Source organism: Macaca fascicularis, chromosome 12, assembly GCF_037993035.2.
Source record: "Macaca fascicularis isolate 582-1 chromosome 12, T2T-MFA8v1.1".
NCBI classification, from domain to species: domain Eukaryota; kingdom Metazoa; phylum Chordata; class Mammalia; order Primates; family Cercopithecidae; genus Macaca; species Macaca fascicularis.
In genome coordinates, this window is record NC_088386.1 from 132,893,268 (window position 1) to 132,914,794 (window position 21,527).

Here is a 21,527-nt window from a genome sequence, read left to right on the forward strand (position 1 = left end):
GAGGTGGGGCCTGGTGAGAGGTGATTGCATTATGGGGGTGGATTTCTCACGAATGGTTTAGTGCCATTCCGTTAGTGCTATCCTCATGACAGTGAGTGAGTTCTTGCAAAATCTGGTCATTTAAAAGTGCTCCTGCTTTTGCCATGTGATGTGTGACATGCCTACTCCCCCTTCACCTTCCACCACGATTGTAAGTTTCCCGAGGCTTCCCCAGAAACTGAGCAGATGCCAGTATCATGCTTCCTGTACAGCCTGAGGAACCATGAGCCAATTAAACCTCTTTTCTCTATAAATTATCCAGTCTCAGGTATTTTTTATAGCAATGCGAGAACAGCCTAATATTGTGCAATTTCAGAATGCCGAGTTTCTCCATTCACCCAAGACTGGGGAGTGCTCCTGTAGCCTGATTCATGCTCACAGATATGCAAATGGATGGTGGGTGAGAATTAACATAATGGTCTAACTGAAGTCATTCTCACCAGGCAATTCTGCCCCCCAGGGGACATTTGGCAATGGCTGGAGACATTTTTAGTCACCACAACCTGTTGGGGAGGGTGAGGGGTGCTACCGGCCTCTGGTAGGTGGAGGCCAGGGATGCTCCCAAGCATCCCCAATGCACAAGACAGCCCCCATGACGAAGTACAACCCTTCCCGAATGTCCACAGTTAGTGCTTCCCTTGTGACCTGGTGAAGCCCTGCTCGGATTGCGGGGAGGATGATGCATTCACAAAGGCCAGTCCGCAAAGCATACTCTTCTCTCAAAGTCAATAAACCTATCTGGAAAACAAAATTTCTACCATTGACCCATTGGTGAGCACCAACCAGAGAACGAGGGGTGGCTGGGTGGCCTTAAGAGAAACAGTACTTGAGAGCTGTTGGGCTCCGAACGCCCAGTTTCTCTATCTCCACCCAGGGGATGGACCTCTCTTGGGAACTGGGCAGCTCCTGTGGCCGCTCAGAAGAGCCTGTTGGTGTGCCTGGGTGGGGAGTGTGTGGGACACAGACTCTGTGCAGGCTGCGGGGAGTCAGCCCAGGTTCCAGCACTCACTGTTCCCTGAGGTTAGTTTATTTCATCTCTGTTAGATTCCGCTTAATTATTCATCACATGTGGGGACTAATGGTGGCAAATTAGTCCCCTACTAATGTAGGGCTGTACGGGAATTCAATGAGATAATCCATGTGAGAGGCTTATGCTAACCTCCAGTGAAAGTGGTCCTACAAAGAGAGGCCTAGAGTCAAACTCCTTGTAGAAAACGCTGGGTTAAATGAAATTAACCTGGATTTGCTTGTTTTCCTAGGAGGGCCTCTCAGAGCATTTAAAGCATTATTGAGCATTTCACCTCTCTAAGAGAGGGGAACAATATACAGAGAGGTCTGCATACCCAGGCACCCTCGATCCCCGTATTACCTTACAGAAGTGACCTTCTCCAGCACACACCGCCGGAAACACTACTGAGCCTCTGCAGCACGCTGACAAATGACCCAGTTCCTGGTGTATACATACAGGTGCCTGAGTTCATTAATTTTCTACTGGTCACTGTGAGCTTCTCTTGCAGAGGGTGGCATTTTCTGGTTTCTCCAAATCAAGGTCCTCTCTTTTGGAGTCTATAGCTATTTTGGCCAATTTTATTCACCTGACTTTCCTGTTGTTTTTCTTTGCTCAGCTTTTAATACTGGCCTGGGTTTTTAGACCTGCATTGTTATTAAATAAATGTAATATCTTTTGTTTTCCAACATTTAGTCTTATTAGCTTCATTCAAAAAACAAAAGGTTAAATTGGGCTACCTGCTCAACATCATCTGGGTCTATGTGAAAAATGAAAAAAAAAACCTCTCTCCATGTTATTGTTACTTCAATTCAGGAAATTGAAATCAATACAGAAATAGAAGTGGTAAGGTTTACCTTATTTTTCAGAGTCCAAAACATACGTATTTAAAATGTGTTAATAAGCCATAAAACATTCTACAAAATATAGAAACATTTAGTCTCAACCTTGTGTTTCAGAAACACTCCCTTGAAAAAATAAGTAGATTCAAATTGCAGACTACCTAAAGTAATCATTAATGAAAGAAAAGGAAAAGAACTGGACGGATGCGGTGGCTCACACCTGTAATCCCAGCACTTTGGGAGGTTGAAGCAGGTGGATCACTTGAGGCCAAGAGTTCAAGACCAGCCTGGCCAACATAGTGAAACCCATCTCTACTAAAAAAAACAAAAATTAGCTGGGCATGGTGGCACATGCTTGTAATCCCAGCTGCTGGGGAGGCTGAAGCATGAGAATTGCTTGAACCCGGGAGGCGGAGGTTGCAATGAGCTGAAATCGTGCCACTGCACTCCAGCCTGGGCAACAGAGTGAGACTCTGTCTTAAAAAAAAAAAAGGAAAATAACTTAAGAATGTGATGTGAAGCTTCATGCACTAATGATTCAAAGTTTGGGGAAAGTACTGAATCATCCACACTATAATATCAGGGCAATTGGCCATCTGAATAACACATTATGAGCCAGAGGTCACTTACCTCTGTAGGTTAGAGAACTTGCAAGAAACCAGACAGGCGACAGAGCACCAGGAGAGACAAGGAAATCCATGTGTCATAGCCAGAACTGTGTCTTCCCCAAATTCATCTGCTGAAGTCTTAGTCCTCAGTACCTCAGAATGTGACCGTATTTGGAGACAGGTTATTTAAAGAGGCAATTAGGTTAAAATGAGGTCATTCACATAAGTCCTAATTTACATGACCAGTCTCTTTATAAGTAGAGGTGATTAGGACAGAGACTCAACAGAAAGAAGACCATGTGAAGGTACATGGAGGAGATGACTGTCTACAAGCCAAGGAGAGAGGTCTCAGAAGGAACCAAGCCTACAGACACAGTGATCTCAGACTTCCAGCCTCCAGAACTGAAAGACAATAAATATCTGTGGTTTAAGCCACCCAGTCGATGGAACTGAGTTATGGTAGCCCTGGCAATCTCATACACCATGGCTCTGGGTTAGACACCCTCCGGGCTCATCACCAAGTGTGAATTCCCATGATTAAGCGCCACGGTTGTCCCCTGCACAGGCTGCTGCTGGAGTGTGCCATCACTTAGACTGGCTTTTCTCATCATGGGTTCCTTCTTTGAGATGTAACCAAGGCTCCGCTATGTGTTCGGCTTATCAAGGTTTTCCAGGATAGCCATGACATGTGGTTTCACTGACTAAACTGAGATTTCAGTTTCAGTCCAACGACTTGACATTTCATGTTCATTTTTCGGTCTGTTTCAGAATAATTTCAGAAGGAGTCAACTGATTTCATCAAAAGCGCTGTGTGATGGAAGGGTTCCAAATCTGAAATTCAATCTGTGGGCCAGGCTAATGTTTCGAAACAATAGCTTCAATATGGATTCAAATGGGCGCTGCTATGATTAGACTGAAAAAAAAAATCTGTTCAACTGCAAGAACATAAAAAAAAAAAAAAAAACACAGACAGAGGAAAGAAAGAAAATGAGAGAGAGAGGTGTATTTTTACTAGGGTACTTAATTGGTAAAAACTGGAAGAGTGGCAAGCAAGGATTCGGATGATGATAAGAATAGTTCTTGTTTGCGGAACATCTCCTCTGGCTCAGGTACTCTCCTCCCATGTTGGATGCTCTCCACCTCCCTGACAAGCACGTGTTAGCATTGTCAAGACCTATATACCACGACGGCGGTACGAAGATGGTAAATGAGCTGCCCAGGGCCGTACAGCTAGTAGGATACCCACCTACTCTAAACTGACTTAGAGGCAGACACTGCTCCCATCGTGGTGTGCTGCCTCCTCCAAACAGGCAGGATTTCGGAAAGGATACCCAGGAAGCCCTAGGCAGTGGGCAGAGCTGAGCACGGCCCCAGGCCTTGGTATTATAAAGTGAAGATTTCCAATGCAGGCCTTCTTGTTCTGATGGGGCAGGTTCCTGCCACACAGGATGTCTGCATATGTCTGGGAAAGACATTGCTGAGATCATTTAACTGCTGTCAGTGGCAAACAGTTGTAAACAAAGAAGCCAGATGCATGAAGTGCTGTATTTCAGCACTTCCAAATGGTTCAGGCTTTATGCATCCCTGTTTTGCAGTCAAAGAGATATTGTCAGTTTTAATTGTTCCAATCAATATCAAAATAATTTTAGAGAGTCATTTAATGCAAGGGTGACTCATTTTAAACAAAGCAATTAATATTGTCTAACACAGCGCCGGGCAACTGATCCCACTGAGAACACTCCAGCATGCCATTATTTCAGAGTGAAGATATCTAATCCAGGCCTTCCTGTGGGGACTGGTTTGTCTTAGGCTTGGATAGACAAACAAAGAATAACATTTCAAACAGACGCTGAGGCAGAATTAATATCATTCATCATAGATTTCTAGCAAAATTGTTTTAAGAAACCCTCCTTAAAATGTTTAAATGCCCTTACATATCACATTCATAATAAGATTCATAATATAATTCATAATATGCATAATAATTCATAATAATAATAAGCATGTACATAATAAGAGTTAAAAAATGAAACAAAGATAACCACCAATCCCATTACTTTTCTATATTTTTTAAGTACCCTGCAATGCAGTAACACAAAAGAAAAATAAATAACGGTGAATGGATTCACTGGAGAGATATTTAATAAGTTGCTGCCAGATGCTCTCAGCATGGGGAGGCAGTGGTCAGTTAGGTAATCTTCTGACCCATATGGAGTTTATCTTCTAACATGGTTTTGCTCTGTGTCCCCACCCAAAGCTCATGTTGAATTGTAATTCCCAGTGTTGAGGGAGGGACCTGGTGGAAGGTGACCATGGGGATGGATTTCCCCCTTGCTAGTCTCATGATAGTGAGTGAGTGCTCACGAGAACAAGCTTAACCAAAGTGTGTGGCACTTCCCCCTTCGCTCTCTTCCTCCTGCTCCAACATGTGAAGACGTGATGGCTTCCCCTTTGCCTTTGGCCATGATTTTAAGTCTCCTGAGTCCTCCCAGCCATGCTTCCTGTACAGCCTGTGGAACTGTAAGTCAGTTAAATGTCTTTTATTCCTAAATTACCCAGTGTCAGATAGTTCTTTATAGCAATGTGAGAACAGACTAATACACCTATGGAGGGACAGAAACAAGGTTTGCAGGAATAAGTAAGCAGGTGAATGGCAGGTCATGGTAAATGTAATGATTACGGGTTTTAAAGGTAGCATGGCAGAAAGTGGCAGAGATCAAGCCTCTATTTAAGTAGTAAACAGGCCTCTGTGAGGAAGTGATATTGGAAATGAGACCTGAATGCTGAGAGGAGCCAGCCCTTTGAAAGTTGTGGGAAGAACATCAAGGGTGGAGGGAAAGTGTAAGCAAAGACCCTGGAGCAGGAACACACTTGGCATCTTCTGAGGGACAGGAAGAAAGCAGTGAGGATGCAGCGCTAGACAGGAGAGGACAAACCGGGACGAAGCCAGGAGAGACAAGACCAGGCTGTGCAGGGAGAGGAGTTGGGGTCCATCAAAGGGCAATGGGGATGCAGCAACAGATTGATAAACAAAATACCACATACATGCATGGAGGGGAATATTATCCAGCCTTAAAGAGGAAGGAGATCCAGACCCCTGCTACAACATGGATAAACCCTGAGGACGTCACACTCAGTGAAATAAACCAGTCGCAAAACACAAATGCTGTATGATTCCACTTACATGGGGTTCCTAGAGCAGTCCAATTCATGAAGACAGGAGCAGAGTGGTGGCTACCAGGGGCTGAAGGGATGGGGAGGGGTTGTTTAATGAGGGCAGAGTTTCAGTTTTGCAAGATGCACAAGTTCTGGAGATCTGTTGCACAACAATGTCACAGAAATGCTTAATGCTACTCAACTATGTGCTTAAAAATGGTAAGATGGCAAATTTTATGTTACATTTTTTTGTTATCACAATCAAAAATATAGTTTTCAAAAAGGGCAATGGGGAATTGTGGAAAAGCAGAGACACTTAGATTTTTTTAAAACATGATTAGTTTAAGATGACTGGACTCCACCTCCAAAAAGTCTAAAAGACAAACTTACTGAAAACGTAAACATAATTAAAAAAAAAAACCCTCTGAAGAAGAAGACCCCTCTGTATATAAGAAAAATATACAAAAAAGTAGCAAAGTCATTAATTATAGGAAACAAATAAACAAAACCATTGTGAAATTCAAGATCCCATTTATAAAACATTCAAGAATCTGAAATCATAATAATCGTAATAAACAGAATTGCATATCATCATTATTAAAAACCTTGTGGCCGGGCCTGGTGGCTCATGTCTGTAATCCCAGCACTTTGGGAGGCCAAGGCAGGCAGATCACAAGGTCAGGAGTTTGTGACCAGTCTGGTCAACATAGTGAAACCCTGTCTCTACTACAAATACAAAAATTCGCCAGGCATGGTGGCATGTGCCTGCAGTCCCAGCTACTCGGAGGGGGCTGAGGCAGGAGAATCGCTTGAACCCAAGAGGTGGAGCTTGCAGTGAGCCAAGATCGCGCCACTGCACTCCAGCTTGGGCAACAGAGTGAGACTTCATCTCAAAAAAAATAAAAAATAAAAAAATTCCTTGCAAAGTTATTGAAGAGGTACTCAATAAATTGCTGCTGGATGAATGAGCGAAATTAGAATGTCTTATCAGGAGTATAAAAAGAAGACAAAGAAAGTAGAGAAACATCGTGTTCCATTTCACAGATATAATGGGATTCCAATTGAAATATAAATAAAGTCCTTTTTTATAAATAACTCAGCCAAATATTGTTAAATTCATTTGGCAAAAATAAAATAGAGGTGAATTTGCCATGAAGCTAAGGACACAGAGGTTTCAGGGCCCCTCATTTGCTCTCTTTCACAGAGGGAGCCTGGATGCTTTGTATTAATAATTTTGTCTTGTTTTTCTTAACAGGGCACTCAAACGGTGTAAGTTTTATGTTCCACAAAACACATAGTCTTCCCTGTGTGGGTATGTTAACAACTATTCCAAGTAGAAGAAAATAAACCTTAGCCTTTTTGAAAAACATAATATTAGCTCCCATGGCAATAAAATGCCAAGTAGAATTGCAAAGAAATGAAAATAAAGATGAAAGGAAGGAACAGGCACAGTAGAATACACCCAGAATAATATATTATTATGCAATCTTCTCAAAACAAAAGGATAAGGAATTGTAATATAAATAATGTTGGGATAATCTGGGAGCAATTTGGAGAAAACCTAATTTACATCCATACTTTACACCATAATCCCTGAATAAAGGAGGCTGTTTCATCATTACAAATATATTTGTAGAGAAAAATCAGCAGAAAATATCCTACCTTTGAAGAAATAATAAATAATTTTTTTTCAAAATTCAAGGAAATACGAAACGGACTGATGGGCAATGCAATGTTGAAATTTTTGACTGCAGTGATTAAAATAAAAAGAACTAGACTAAAATGTAGGGGGAGACATGTAAGATAAAATATTTACATGAATTATGTCTACAAATATGATTAATATTGATAATGACCTTTGAAAATGCTCATGCATATTTGGAAAGACTTAAGACCTTCATAAAAAAACGAGTCAAGGCCAACTACAAAAAATATACACACATAAGCGGATAAAAATAATAAACCAGCACTTGAATAAACATAAAGTAAGATAAAAATAACGTAAAATAAAATATAAAATAACATAAGATAAAAATTAGCCTAACAGCATATGTGAACTTTTAAAACTTAAATGAGAAAATAGTTTAAATAATAACATCTGTTGCTGGTGAGGTTGGGATAAAACTAATATATACATAGACGTGTGTATGCATCTGTGTGTATATAATATGCAGTTGATAGCATTGTACATTAGTACAAACTTTTAGATCACTGTGCTTTGACAACTAAATTTTTTAACCTTGTTTTCCCACATCTAGAAATTTATCTAGCAGGAATGATTAAAGAAATAATTAAATAGAAGCTATAATTGGCCGGACACGGTGGTCACTCCTGTAATCTCAGCACTATGGGAGGTCGAGGTGGGTGGGTCATGAGGTCAGGAGACCGAGACCATCCTGGTCAACATGGTGAAACTCCGTCTCTACTAAAAGTACAAAAACTAGCTGGGCGTGGTGGTGGGCACTTGTAGTCCCAGCCACTCAGAGAGACTGAGGCAGGAGAGTCGCTTGAACCTGGGAGGCAGAGGTTGCAGTGAGCCAGGATAGTGCCACTGCACTCCAGCCTGGGAGACAGAGCAAGACTCCATCTGAAAAAAAAAAAAAAAAAAGAAGCTATAATGTATAATTTAAAATTAATTGTTGCTGTGATATCTGTTAGAGAAACAAGCAAGAACAACTTAAATGTTGAATAACAGAGAAATAGATGAGCAAATTCTGGTACTTCAATGTGATTCATTTTAACAAAGCGGTTAAAAGACCATGTAGAAACTCAGGCAAGTGTACACCATAATATAAAATGAATCAAGTATGTGAGCACAGACCCAAGGTGAACAAATGCCTACCCCATCCACCCACCCATTAGAGAACAACAAGTTAGATTCGACGTTTCTTTGGCCCTTGGGATGTGTGTGTGGCCGGGGCGGAGAGGGGGTGTAGGGGTTGGTGCTAATGGGAATTGCCAGATATCATAACTACTTTAAGTAAGAAAACAGTGAATTCCCATATTTTATTTTTTTAACCCATAGTGTGTTTTTATTAAGATTCTGCCTTTTAGGACTAGACCCTCTTAAATGTCAAAACCAGAGTGAAGATGTCCATTACCTGCATATAAAGCTTGAGCTTTTGGCAGGCAATTTTTAAACATCAGAAGAGTGCTCTAGGAATTCCAAATAAAAACCAAAGTCTTACTTTCAATTTCTTAAAAGAGTTTCTTTTCTTCTCACACTCTCATTCTTCATCATAGATCCACTCTACATCAAATAGTCTATTATTTTCCACTTGGGGAGAAATATGGCTTGGTGTGACTTTAGCCTTTCAAACGTAAACCTGCAGAGCCAAGTTCCAGTAGGGAAATGAATTTTTATTGCACAGTTAAAAGTAAAGAGTGGAAACACTGTGAAATCCTTAACAATCTTCAGCTTTATCACATATTCCTTCATCTTCGGCGGTCAGATGGGACAGCCCCGAGACGCCACCAGACTTCGGGGCTAGGTCCATTGCCTGTGCATCTCCACCTGAGTTCAGGTTCCTCAAAACAGAATATATTATAGAATCCTTTACTGTAAATGTGTTATTTATTTATTGTTTTTTTTTTTTTTTAGACGGAGTTTCGCTCTTTTTCCACAGGCTGGAGTGCAATGGTACGATCTCGGCTCATTGCAACCTCCACCTCCCGGGTTCAAGCGATTCTCCTGCCTCAGCCTCGCAAGTAGCTGGGATTACAGGCACCTGCCTCCACACCCGGCTAATTTTTTGTGTTTTTAGGAGAGACGGGGTTTCACCATGTTGGCCAGGATGGTCTCAATCTCTTGACCTCGTGATCCGCCCGCCTTGGCCTCCTGAAGTGCTGGGATTACAGGCGTGAGCCACCCTGCTCGGCCCTAAATGTTTTATTTTTTTAAATGAAGGAATGTACCATTTATAGAAAAAAACACTTTAATATTACAAACCAAACAGAAGGACTTTAAACATATAGTTAAGTAGACAGTGTTTGGGTTCATTTTCTATTGATAATGTCTTATCAAATATATAGTGTTTGTACGTAGTATGGATGTGTTTTGTAAAGCTCTCTTGAGATAATTCTTTCGTATAACTGAATAACCTTGCAGGAGGATGAGTGTAGAATGTACATTTCTGTGAAATAAGCACTCAGAACAGCGCCTGGCATATGGGAAGCACTACATAGTTTTCAGCTGCTGCTGATGTTATTATTGTTATTGTTGTTGTTATTATTATTATACGAGGCAAATGTGTTTTCTGGAATGTAGCCAACAATAGAGAACGTTTTAGGACTGAGCAAGGGCTCAAACTGAATATTCTGGAAACAATGATGCTTACAGAATGGTCCAAGATATTGCCTGAGGATGAACCTGCAAGGCTGAATATATCATTATTCAGCAATGAATACCTACTGCGTGGTTTACATTGTCTGTGAAATACACGACAATTCAATATGAAAGAGTTTGTGGTCTTAGGAATGAACTTACACTATATTAAGGTTAAACATGTCAGGCAGAGGGATATGGAATTTAAACAGCATGCCACTTCTGGGTGGGTTATATTTTTTCATCACTGAGTGTTAATTCTAAATTGATTAAGATACAACTGGGGAACAGTGGGGAATGGGGGAGGCAGAAATAAAATGCCAGGAGGGAACTATGAGAGAAAATTTAACCTTCTATATGGAAACCATGGGCAGAGCCAATAGGTTCCAGTCGTCCCGGCTGAGGTCCCTGTGAAGTGGAACCCAGACATGGAGTCCCAACCACAATCAGCAAGGGTGCCTGGATGGGGACCTCCCCAGGCCAGGCATCAACAAATGTCAACCTTCTCTCCTAAATACCCCTAAAATCCGTCTAAGTCTCTCCACCTCTGCAATCATCAGTTTAGATCATTCGTTCACTGAAACAAATATTTATTCAGCACTAACGCTATCCCAAGCACTAAGCCAGCTGCCAGATTCTAATAGAGAGGAAACCAGGTGAATTCTCTGGAGACCCATTAGTCTTCCTGCATCTGCTCCAACTCACCGGGAATACCAGCTTCACGCTGCAGTGAGAGTGACATTTCAGTGCCCATGTCTCATTGTAGCAGGCACTGCTATACCCTCCATGGCTTCTCTTTGCTCTTAGGGGATGTGTTACTCAGGGCAGAAAAGATAGATATAGATGGATAAATAGATAGCTAGATGGGTAGATAGATAGACTGATACATAGATACAAAAATAGATATATGAGAAGAGATTTAATAGGGGAACTGGCTCACACAATTATGGAGGCTGAGAGGTCCCACAATAGGACTTCTGCCAGCTTGGGAACCAGGAAAGCCAGGAGCATAGCTCAATCTAAGTCTGAAGGCCTGAGAACCAGGTGGCTGTTGGGATAAGGGTAACTCTCAGTCTGAGGCCAATCGCCTTAGAACCAGGGTAAAATCCTGAAGTCTGAAGGCTGGCGAGCCTGAAGTTCTGATGTCCAAGAGCAGGAGAGCAGGAGAAGAAAGTTGTCCCAGCTCCCAAAGAGACAGAATGGATTCTTCTTTCCTTTGTGAGTTTTGTGTGTGTGTGTGTGTGTGTATCTGTGTGTGTGTTTTGCTCTATCTGAATCCTCAACCCATTGGATGGTGACCACCTACATTGGGTGTGGTGGATCTTCCTTACTCAGTTACTGATTCAAACACCAACCTCTTCTGGAAACACCTTCACAGGCACACCCAGAAATGATACTTAACCAGCTAGCTGGCATCCCTTAACGCAGTCGACACCTAAAATTCACCATCACAGGGAGGGAATCCTTAACAGGGGCCATGGCTCCTACCCCTTCAGCCACATCTCCCTTGGCCCCTGTGCTCTTGGCCCCCGTACTTCTGTGGAACCTTTGGTGACAATGCTTCCTCTTAGCATAGAGACTATCTGCTTTCTGTTTCCGGCAGTGGGAATGGTGTTCCCTCCAGTCCTCAGCTGGTGAACTCATCCTCTGACGTGCCTAACAAGTTCAAGTTCCCTCTTAACAGGCTCTCATAGTGTGGTGCTCTGTTCCTTAATGAATGCACTTGCAGTTCACAGGATGACAATTTGATCAGTATCTGTATCCCCTCCCCACTCCCCCTCTGTAAACTCCATTATATTCCCAGTATCCAGAACTGTGCTCAATCAATACCTATTGAATGAATGAGTGATATAATTTCTATGTCAAATGTGAAGAAACAAGAATGAGGAAGGTCACATAACTTACCTGATACCACATATTAAGTAAATGGGAAAGTCTGAACGTGAACCCAGAGTATCTGATTCGGAAGCCCCGATTCTCAGGCTTTGTTACAGGGATAGGACCGTGCCTGTAGAAAGAGCCAGGGTCAGCCGGGCGCGGTGGCTCAAGCCTGTAATCCCAGCACTTTGGGAGGCCGAGACGGGTGGATCATGAGGTCAGGAGATCGAGACCATCCTGGCTAATAACACGGTGAAACCCCGTATCTACTAAAAAAATACAAAAAACTAGCCGGGTGAGGTGGTGGGCGCCTGTAGTCCCAGCTGCTCGGGAGGCTGAGGCAGGAGAATGGCGTGAACCCGGGAGGCGGAGGTTGCAGTGAGCTGAGATCTGGCCACTGCGCTCCAGCCTGGGCGACAGAGCGAGACTCCATCTCAAAAAAAAAAGAAAGCCAGGGTCCAAGCTTGCACCTTCAGGATAACCTGAGCCAATTCCCTCATCTCAGCTGCCTGGGCAGCTGTCAGCCAAGCCTGGGGACACAGGGTTGGAGGAAGCATCCCTCCTGCAGAATTCTCCACACCACTGTGTAAAGGCTGGCTGCTGTCCACCATTGCTCTTCATCCAGGGACTGCAGGAAAATAGGGATGAGTCTCTTTGTCTCCACAAACTTCTCTGACCTTTCATTTTCATCATCTAAAAAAAATCTCGACCATGTAGGAGACCATGAAAGGACTTTACTTGTTTTGAGGGATCAACAGCTCATGAAATGGCACGTCTTTGTTGGTGCAGAGAAAGGCTGCAGTGGTCCGATTTCTATTAAAAGTAAATAGTTAAGCCGCAGTCCTGAGGCAGCTGAGGAAGTGATTAGTGTGCTGACACAGTGATAGATGATAAACATAATAGAGCTTGACAGAAATTAATGATATTTTGAATCTTTAATAATGATACATAACTATCTAAAAGAGATATCTCCATCACAATGTAATTCTTTTAAAAGCCAGGGGGGCTTTGATGACAACTGAGTAAAAACTTTGTATATGGACAAGATTAGAGGGAAACACCGTAAATGGAAATAATTAAATTTCCAGAGTGTCAGAGTGGTAGGACTGTGAGTCTTTTATTTTAATTTCCTTTAATATTATCAGGATGGGCTTACGTGCAATGGATTCTTTTAAAAATAAAAAACCGAATGGAAAGCTGTCCTCTTCAAAATATGTGTCTGTTTTTTGACGAGAATACAAAGATTGAGTTAATGCATGCCCTTTTCCCTACTTCCAGCAACCCGAACTGTCTCTGTTCCATCCTGCAAATGAAAGTTACATGCAGGGCCATTGTCTGTGAGTTCTTGTCCATTAAGAGTTTGGGAAAATGCACACTTGCCCCAAGAGAAAAGGTCAGAAGCCGGCCAAAGGAATGCCTTCAGGGACAATGGGCCATTGTGACACCCGGGGCCTTGATTAATCACCTACATCTTCGGCGAAATGATTCTAAGTGGCATTGCAAGAGACACCTCGAGTTAGAGGCTACACGAGAAGAGGAAGGGAGGCCCACTCAGGGCAAATCTGGGCGTCCCTCCTACATAGCAGGATCCGTGGTCTGGAACGCCACCCTGACCAGGCAGCAACCTTTAATTAAGTTCCCATTTCCTCACATCCTGGTTTGTTTCACTGCTAATCAGATGGAAATATTATTTGAGATCATAAATAATAATCCTACAAAAACATTTATGGCAGTTAGAGGTATTATAAGCCATCACTGATTTCCACAGCAAAGCCTGTTCCCAACAGCCACATGCTGAATCCGTGGGCTCTAAAAGTGGCCCACGGCATCTGTGGAAGCTCATAGGGTTGGCAATTCCAGAATCGCGTCTAAGGACCTTCCCTGCACTAAGTTTGCAAAGTAGTCACAACATGGTTTATGCTGGTGCAGTTGTCTGAGTCAGCTGCTAATGCCTCGCATATATTTAGTTTCCTTCCACTAAGGAGCTGAGAGTTTCTCATGATAAGAAACTTGGCAGTAAAAGAGTCCACTAGACCTCACATTCCCTGAATATCTCAAAGATTGGCTTTGCTTTCCTAACAAGAGCAAGCCATTTCTTCCATTTACAAAACCTCTTCAGAATCCTTCTGAAAAAATGACCAGGTTTTATCCACGATGTCAAACCAGCAAGAAGGCGGAAGACAACCCATGCTCAAGCTGCCTGATCAACGCGCTGGGCATTGTTGGGCCTGACCCGTGAATTCCTTCAAGCACCGTCATGAACGCCGCCCTCTGCACGGCGACAGACTGTCATTCTTCCCGCAAACAAATTTGCTTCCTGAGCGATGATTTTTGATTTAAAGAACGGTTGACAGTGGTTGTTTGACAGAGACAGAAGGCAGAGACAGAAGTGGGAGCAGATTTGGAAAAGCAGGACCAAAAGAATCATGAGTCTGAGAAGGGTACCTCACCTGACAGCCCTTTCCAAGATCAGCGGGCCGTTTTCTGTAATTAAAAAGGGAGTTCTGGGGACAGGTGAGGCCTGGCGTGATGAGTTTTGCTAAGCGGGAAGCGAGTACATCTTAATCAGAGACTAGAGCCTAAGGACAAAAAGATAGAGAGCCTGGAGGTTAGCTGAAAAGAGAAAGAAGAGCAGAAGCTTGGGAAAGACACCAGAGAAGTTTGGGAGCCTACTTGGCCTTGGTTACCGGGCCGTGCTGCAGGAACACACGCAGAGCCCCAGCATCCTGACTTCTGTTCAGTGCAGCAGCTTCTCTTCCTTCCTGCTTACTTCCCTCAGCCCCTATTCATGCAAACCTTTGTCCAGGAAAACTGGGGGGCATTGAAGTGATAAACACAGGGCAAGACATTGTTCCAATTCCGGTTTCAGTACCAGATACCTGTGTGACCTCAGCATGCTGGGCTTCGGCATCTGCACTGAACAATGACAACACTGGACCCAGTGACCACTTCATCTCTGTCCAGCAGGTCTGCTCTATGACAAGGCACGATTTGCTTTCCGGTACCAGCAGCTCAAGAGCCCCTGTTCTGAGTGTCACAACAGTCTCCAAGATGGGTGTCCTGGTGATTTGCTGTTTTATAAAGCACACAGCTTTTATCCATCAATTCAGTCAGAGGATCCTTCTTTACAGGCTCTGCTGACTGTTACAAAGGAAATAAGTAGTAGCACAAAGGAAACAAGACATAGTTATTCTCAAAGGGCTGAGAATCTGGTTGGAGAAATCAGACAGATTCATAGATGGGCAACAAAAGCTGATAAGAGGGCCGGGTGCTGTGGCTCATGCAGGTAATGCCAGCACTTTGGGAGGCTGAGGCGGGTAGATCATTTGAAGTCAGGAGCTCAAGATCAGCCTGGTCAACACGGTGAAACTCCATCTCTACCAAAAATATAAAAATTAGCGGGAGGGTAGTGGCATGCGCCTGTCATCCCAGGTACTCAGGAGGCTGAGGCAGGAGAATCACTTGAGCCTGGGAGGCAGAGGTTGCAGTGAGCTGAGATCGCACCACTGCACTCCAGCCTGGGCAACAGAGTGAGACTTTTTCTCAAAAAAAAAAAAAGCTGATAAGACAACAAAATAAAAGACAACGCAGTGTAGTAGAAATGACCCTGGGGCTCTTTTTTCCCCTGCTGTATTTTTGTTATTCTTATAGATCTAGGGAGTAGGAATGTAGTTCTGTTACATGTCTATGTTGCATAGTGGTGACGTCTAGGCTTTTAGTGTACCGACTGCCCAAATAATGAACACTGGACCCAACAGGTAATCTTTCAGCCCTTACCGACTTCCCAACCTCCCCACCTTCTGAAGTCTCCAAGGATTCCCCTGTATGTCCATGTGGACCCACTGTTTAGCTCCCACTTCTAAGTGAGAACATATGATATTTGACTTTCTGTTTCTGAGTTATTTCATTTAGGAGAATGGTCTCCAGTTCCATCCACGTTGCTGCAAAACACACGATTCCATTCTCTTTTATGACTGAGTATATACAGCACATATTCTTTTTTTTTTTGAGACAGAGTGTCGCTGTGTCACCCAGGCTGGAGTGCAATGGTGCAATCTCAGTTCACTGAAATCTCCACCTCCGGTTCACGCCATTCTCATGCCTCAGCTTCTGGAGCAGCTGGGACTACAGGCGCCCACTACCACGCCCGGCTGATTTTCTTTAGAGGGGGTTTCGCCATGCTGGCCAGGCTGATCTCAAATTTCTGACCTCAGGTGATCCACCCACCTCGGCCTCCCAAAGTGCTGGGATTACAGGCGTGAGCTGCTACACCCAGCCCCACGTATTCTTTATCCACTCATCTATTAATGGATACTTAGGTTGATTTCCCAACTTTGCTATCATGAACAGTGTTGGAATAAACATAAAAAGATGGGATGCTTCATGAATTTGTATGATATCCTGTGCAGGGGCCGTGCTCATCTTCTCTGCGTTGTTCCAATTTTAGTGTATGTGCTGCTCAAGCGTCCACCAGGACTGTTGGGTTCTATGTGAACTAACTCTCCTTTTGCCTCTTAGGCCTCAATATTCTTGCCTACTAAATGGGGTGTCAGACTACATGATCTCCAAGATCCCTTTATGGAGTACATAATAATTAACACAGGGAGGTGGAGAAACAGTGTGTGCAGAGGTGGTTGGGCCATTCAGTGTGTGACAGAGGCTGGTCTCTGCAGTGTGGGTCATAGTCAGACATGTTCACAGGGCAGGGCCGGGGAGGCCACTGGAAGCCAATGCCAGCACAGAACATGGAAAGCCCAGATGCCCAAGGTCGCCAGGAACAGGATATGTCTACCAGAGGGGCTGGAGGGTGAGAGAGAGAACACTAGGCTGGAGGCACCCGTGCCTTCCCAGGGTGGACTCTAATGTTTCCACTTTGTCCCACTGACATTGGGGAGCCTGGAAGGATTCTGAGCATGGCATGCGGGATGAAAGTGGCATTGCCATGGGGGTCTGACTGCTCTTAATGAGAATGGCCCTCAGATGGGGTCTCCTGGTGCCACCGGCATTGCAGTGTCTCCGGGGATTTTCCCATACTGGAAGGAACGAACAGGTAAAGAAGATTGAGGCAAAAGAGGAGAACCTCAAGGAACCTGAACCTATTGGATTTTCTACCAGGGGGATTTCTATCCTAACTTGCCATTGCTAGCAGCACAGAGGTTTTGTGCTGTTCTTGATGCTTAGGAGTGATGTAACAGACTGGGGCACCTGGAAAACTCAAGTCAGCTTCTTTGAGAAACCTCTACAGAAAAATCAAACAACACTCACACCCAAAACAGCCACCACAAACCAGAACACCATCCTTTTTGCCCACAGGGGACAAGAAGGAGGGGGTTTTCTGGTAGTCAGATCCTTGATTTACCAACTGCCTGAATTGAAGTCATTCTCAGAAATAAAGGCGCAAACTAAATTGCAAAGGGGAGGCAAGTCTTTAACCCTAAGCATTGTTTTGGGGAAGACGGATCGCTTTGCCTAACTGGAGGGTAATAAACATTTCTTCCACAGCTGTTGAAACGTTTATACCCTTCGCCATTGAGACAAGAAGACTGACAAAGAAAGCAATCGAAATGTTAACAGAAGGACTGGATAATGTTATATTGACTTCTTTGGAATTACTAACCTTCCATGGAAAGAGAATGGCATCTTCTAAAAATTAAACATTATTCTAAGTCTAGGACACACTTCTTTCAAGCAGCCTAGGTAAGATGATTTAGGAAGTTAGAAATGCAAACATTAGCTCAATAGATACAAAACAATTGAGTCTTATCCTTTCCATTTTTCTGATAAGGGAAGTTAAGGTGAAATGTCTAACTAATTCTCACCAGAAAGCAGGAATGCAGGGGAGAATTCCAGGAAAGAAGCCTTCGATCATTGCACACCAGGACGTATGGGCGTTCCCTCTGCACTGACCTGCGGGCAGTTACAGTCCCCACGTTGAACGGTGGTGGCCTCTGCTTACTCATCAGAGGCTGCCTGGCTTTCCAAGCTTACTCCAGAAACTTGTAGAGATTTGAGAAAACGCAACCACCTCTGCTAGCAAATTAGTCCCTGGGACCCCCTGGGTCTCCGGCATTTCAATCACCTCCCACCTTCTGCCAGCATCTCTGCTGAGTTCCTCTCACTAAGGGCCTGCCACGGAAGGCTGCTCTACACCCAGTGCTGGTCCCAAATGCTCACTCAGCTTCGGCCACAGCCCAGGTCACCACCGGCCAGGCCTTAAGAGTAGGATGCAATGAGTCCAGCAGGCAGATTTAGCAGCAGAGCTTCTGGGCACCTGCCTTATGCCGAGCCACAAGCTCCACAGAGCTGAGCTTTGTCCTCTTATTGTCACTTCTAGTCCCTAATAGGGGCTCAGCAAACATTTTCTGAATGTGTCACCAGAAGAAAGCCTGAATGCATGCATTAGAGTTGGAAGTGAGAGAGAGGGAGGGGGAGTCATGGTTACTTAAGGATGATTTAGAAGAAGGGCCTGCCTTCAAGGAGCTTATAATCTGGTGGTAAGAATAAGAAAAAATTATAATATAAGGCAGTATAATAAATTAACTGCCTAAAATATAGAAACAAAGATAGGGATGATCTCATTACCCTTTAGTTCATACATTGCTTTAATTCTAAATCTTGGGATATGGTTATAAGATGGTATTTGAGCCAAGTCTTGCACTATGGATAGGAATTCTCGCAAGCTGGCGTGTGCTGCCTTCCTTTAGCCCTAGCCAGTGGCAGACATCACTAATTGATTTCTCCATGATAGTTGATTACTGCAAGGCAGGGAAGGAGATACCATGTCTGAAAGTGCCTGTTCAATGTCTGATGCAAAGCAGGTGACTAATTCAAGTTCTTTTTTTTTTTCCTCTTCTTCCTTTCCCAGAAAACCAAATAAGGGTCCCAGTGACACTTTGCCATGGATGTCCCCACTGTTGGAATTGCTGTCAATGTTATGTGTTTAGTGGATGAAAACCCAGTTCTAAATGGCATCGCTAATCAATCATGGCTTGCTTTCCAACTGAGCTATACACTCCTTCTCAACACAGGGCCCTGAACTTACGTCTCAGGCCTAGGAGGTGCAAATGTGTTACTTATTGCCCCACCCTGTTCTAGATTATGAGCAGCCATTCTAGGACCCGGGGTTCAGAAAAAGAGGGATTCCAGAGGAATGCACAGTCACTGGTAACTCAGGGGCTTTGATGCAGTCCCAGGCATAGGATGTTCCTCCTCCTCAGGGTTTGACCATCAGCGTGTCTGCCCGCACCCAGAGCCATCTTCCTCCATCCCTCCTACAGGTCAGGGAGAAAACTGAGTCCTCATGCACTACACACGTATCATTGACAGCAATTCCAACAGTGGGGACATCCAAGGCAAAATGTCACTGGGACCCTTATTTGATTTTCCGGGAAGGGAAGAAGAGGAAAAACAAAAAGAACTTGAATTAATCATTAGCTTTGCATCAGGCATTGAACAGACATGGTATCTCCTTCCATCCCTTGCAGTTCTGAAAGGATTATTATATGTATTCTATCGTATCATTATGTATCATGGTTTTTTAGCCACTGGTGTTATTGATAATGCCAGTAACTAAGTCAACCTGTTTGACCAACAACAAATTTGGATGTTTCTGACTTTTTTTGGTAGACTTTTGCTGCTACTGTTAACTGCTCAAGGTATTCTAATAGGCACTTAGACCACACCTATGGTTAGGAGTTCTTTGCAATTTGCTGTTCAGTCCCTAAACAGCAAGCAGACATCATATGGTCTCTAACAGGATTTGAATACCACTGGATTCTTTTGTCCTCTTCTGATTCCCTATTATACTCTTGCAAGTTCAACCAATAGCAATCTTTTGAAGTTTATAACTTTCTTAATTTCAAAGTTTTCTTGATGCCTAAGTAACAGGAGGTTTTCAAGGTGGAAATGCTAAATAAGTATACAATGCACAGTATAAATAACACACATCCAAGAGTATCCAAGACTTCAAAATCATTTGTATTAAGCTAGACAGCAGCTGTGAGGGTCTACCCTTGTATGATGTCCTATTACAAATATCAGATTAGAGGAAACTTGGGGAGTGAGGCCTTGTTCATTCATACTGGGTTTTATTAATTTTTCCTCCCCAGTACATTCAACATGAGACCATCTGAACACGCTCCAGGGGCACTCCTGTGCATTCATGCAACTGTTCTCATCAAAGGAGAAAAAATACTTCACCCCATTATTTTATGTGGCTTATCATCCAAAATACTTCCAAGAGAGTTTCAATCCTTAAAAATTTATAAGTACTTTTCATTAGGACGCTATTGTTTGATAGAATCGTAACCTCCTTCTGACACCTTGCTTCCCTAAGTAAAAATGTAATAACAACACTTACAACAATAACAACAATACAACGGCAATCATAGTAATGGCAAACACCAGGTGGTCTGCACTTTCTATAGGCCAGGTGTAAGGCTGTGTGCCTCATCTGCATTCTGTCAACGAATCTTTTTTTTTTTTTTTTTTTTTTACACAGTCTTGCTCTGTCACCCAGGCTGAAGGGGGGCGGTGGTGCAATCTCTGCTCACTGAAACCTCCACCTCCCAAGTTCAAGCGATTCTTGTGCCTCAGTCTCCAGAGTAGCTGGGATTACAGGCATGTTCCACCAAGCCTGGCTAATTTTTGTATATTAGTAAAGATGAGATTTCATCATGCTGACCAGGCTGGTCTCAAACTCCTGGCCTCAAGTGATCTACCCGCCTCGACCTCCCAAAGTGCTGGGATTACAGGCGTGAGCCACCACACCTGGCAATTCTGTCAATGAATCTTTATCAGAGTCCCATTTTAAAGATGTGCAAACTGAGGCTGGGAGAGGTTTAGGCAGCTGGCCTAAAACAATGATAAGTAACACATGGATCCAGGACTTGACGACAACAAAGTCAATATTTTTCTTCCTCTCTTTAAATGGACTCCCTTTCTTGTTTTTCTATAACCCAGATAAAACATTCCTCAATTGATTGATCCTATATAATTATATACACATACGTTTTACTTCTCCAGTGTTTTAACATCTAAGATCGTCTACAAGTTCTATACATCAGTAATTATTTCATTTCATGAAATGGGAAGTAGCAGTTTTTTTCATTTGGCAGCTTGTAAACTCAGTCAGACAGAATCAAATCACTTCCCTTAAGCTCACCACAGGCAGGTAGCCTCATTACCTAAAAAAGAGAACAAAAAAGAAAAAGAAAAAAAGGTTCCCTTCTGCATGAGCCTTCCACAAATGCATTCTGCATCTTTATTGCTGCTTTCATTACTTGGCTCTCGTTAGACTTTTCCCCCAGATGTTCTTAATTTGGGGGTTATTTTCCATTGCATGTGGGCCCTTCAGTACTGTAAATATTTGACTTCAATATTTTCCATAGCTTGAAGAACTTTACAGTGGTCACTTCAGACATGGTTACAGAATGTTCTCTGATCCCTTCAGGCTGCTCTGTAAATTAGAAACCTGGTAGTTGATATCTTGTGGGCTCCACACACCATTTTTTCTCAGACTTTGATGTCTAAAAGTGCATTGCGTCATTTAGGCCTTAGGCACATACAGAGATATCCCTGAAGCACAGATCAGGGTGGCTCATATGAATGAATTTTTTCCTATTAATTTCTTCTTTATGGTGGGATCTCATGTTAAAAATCATATCGTAGATTTT

At 43.2% G+C, this 21,527-nt stretch overlaps 1 long non-coding RNA gene and 1 other non-coding gene across 6 annotated transcripts in view; both read right to left on the reverse strand.

The window, feature by feature from the left end:
• LOC102118340 (uncharacterized) overlaps positions 1-21,527 on the reverse strand; it is a 173,662-nt gene that overhangs the window by 86,389 nt on the left and 65,746 nt on the right. The gene's annotated exons all lie outside the window — the stretch shown is intronic.
• Positions 16,219-16,320, reverse strand: LOC123568110 (U6 spliceosomal RNA). Its single transcript, XR_006691337.1, has one exon. It is a non-coding gene; the product is annotated as a U6 spliceosomal RNA (small nuclear RNA).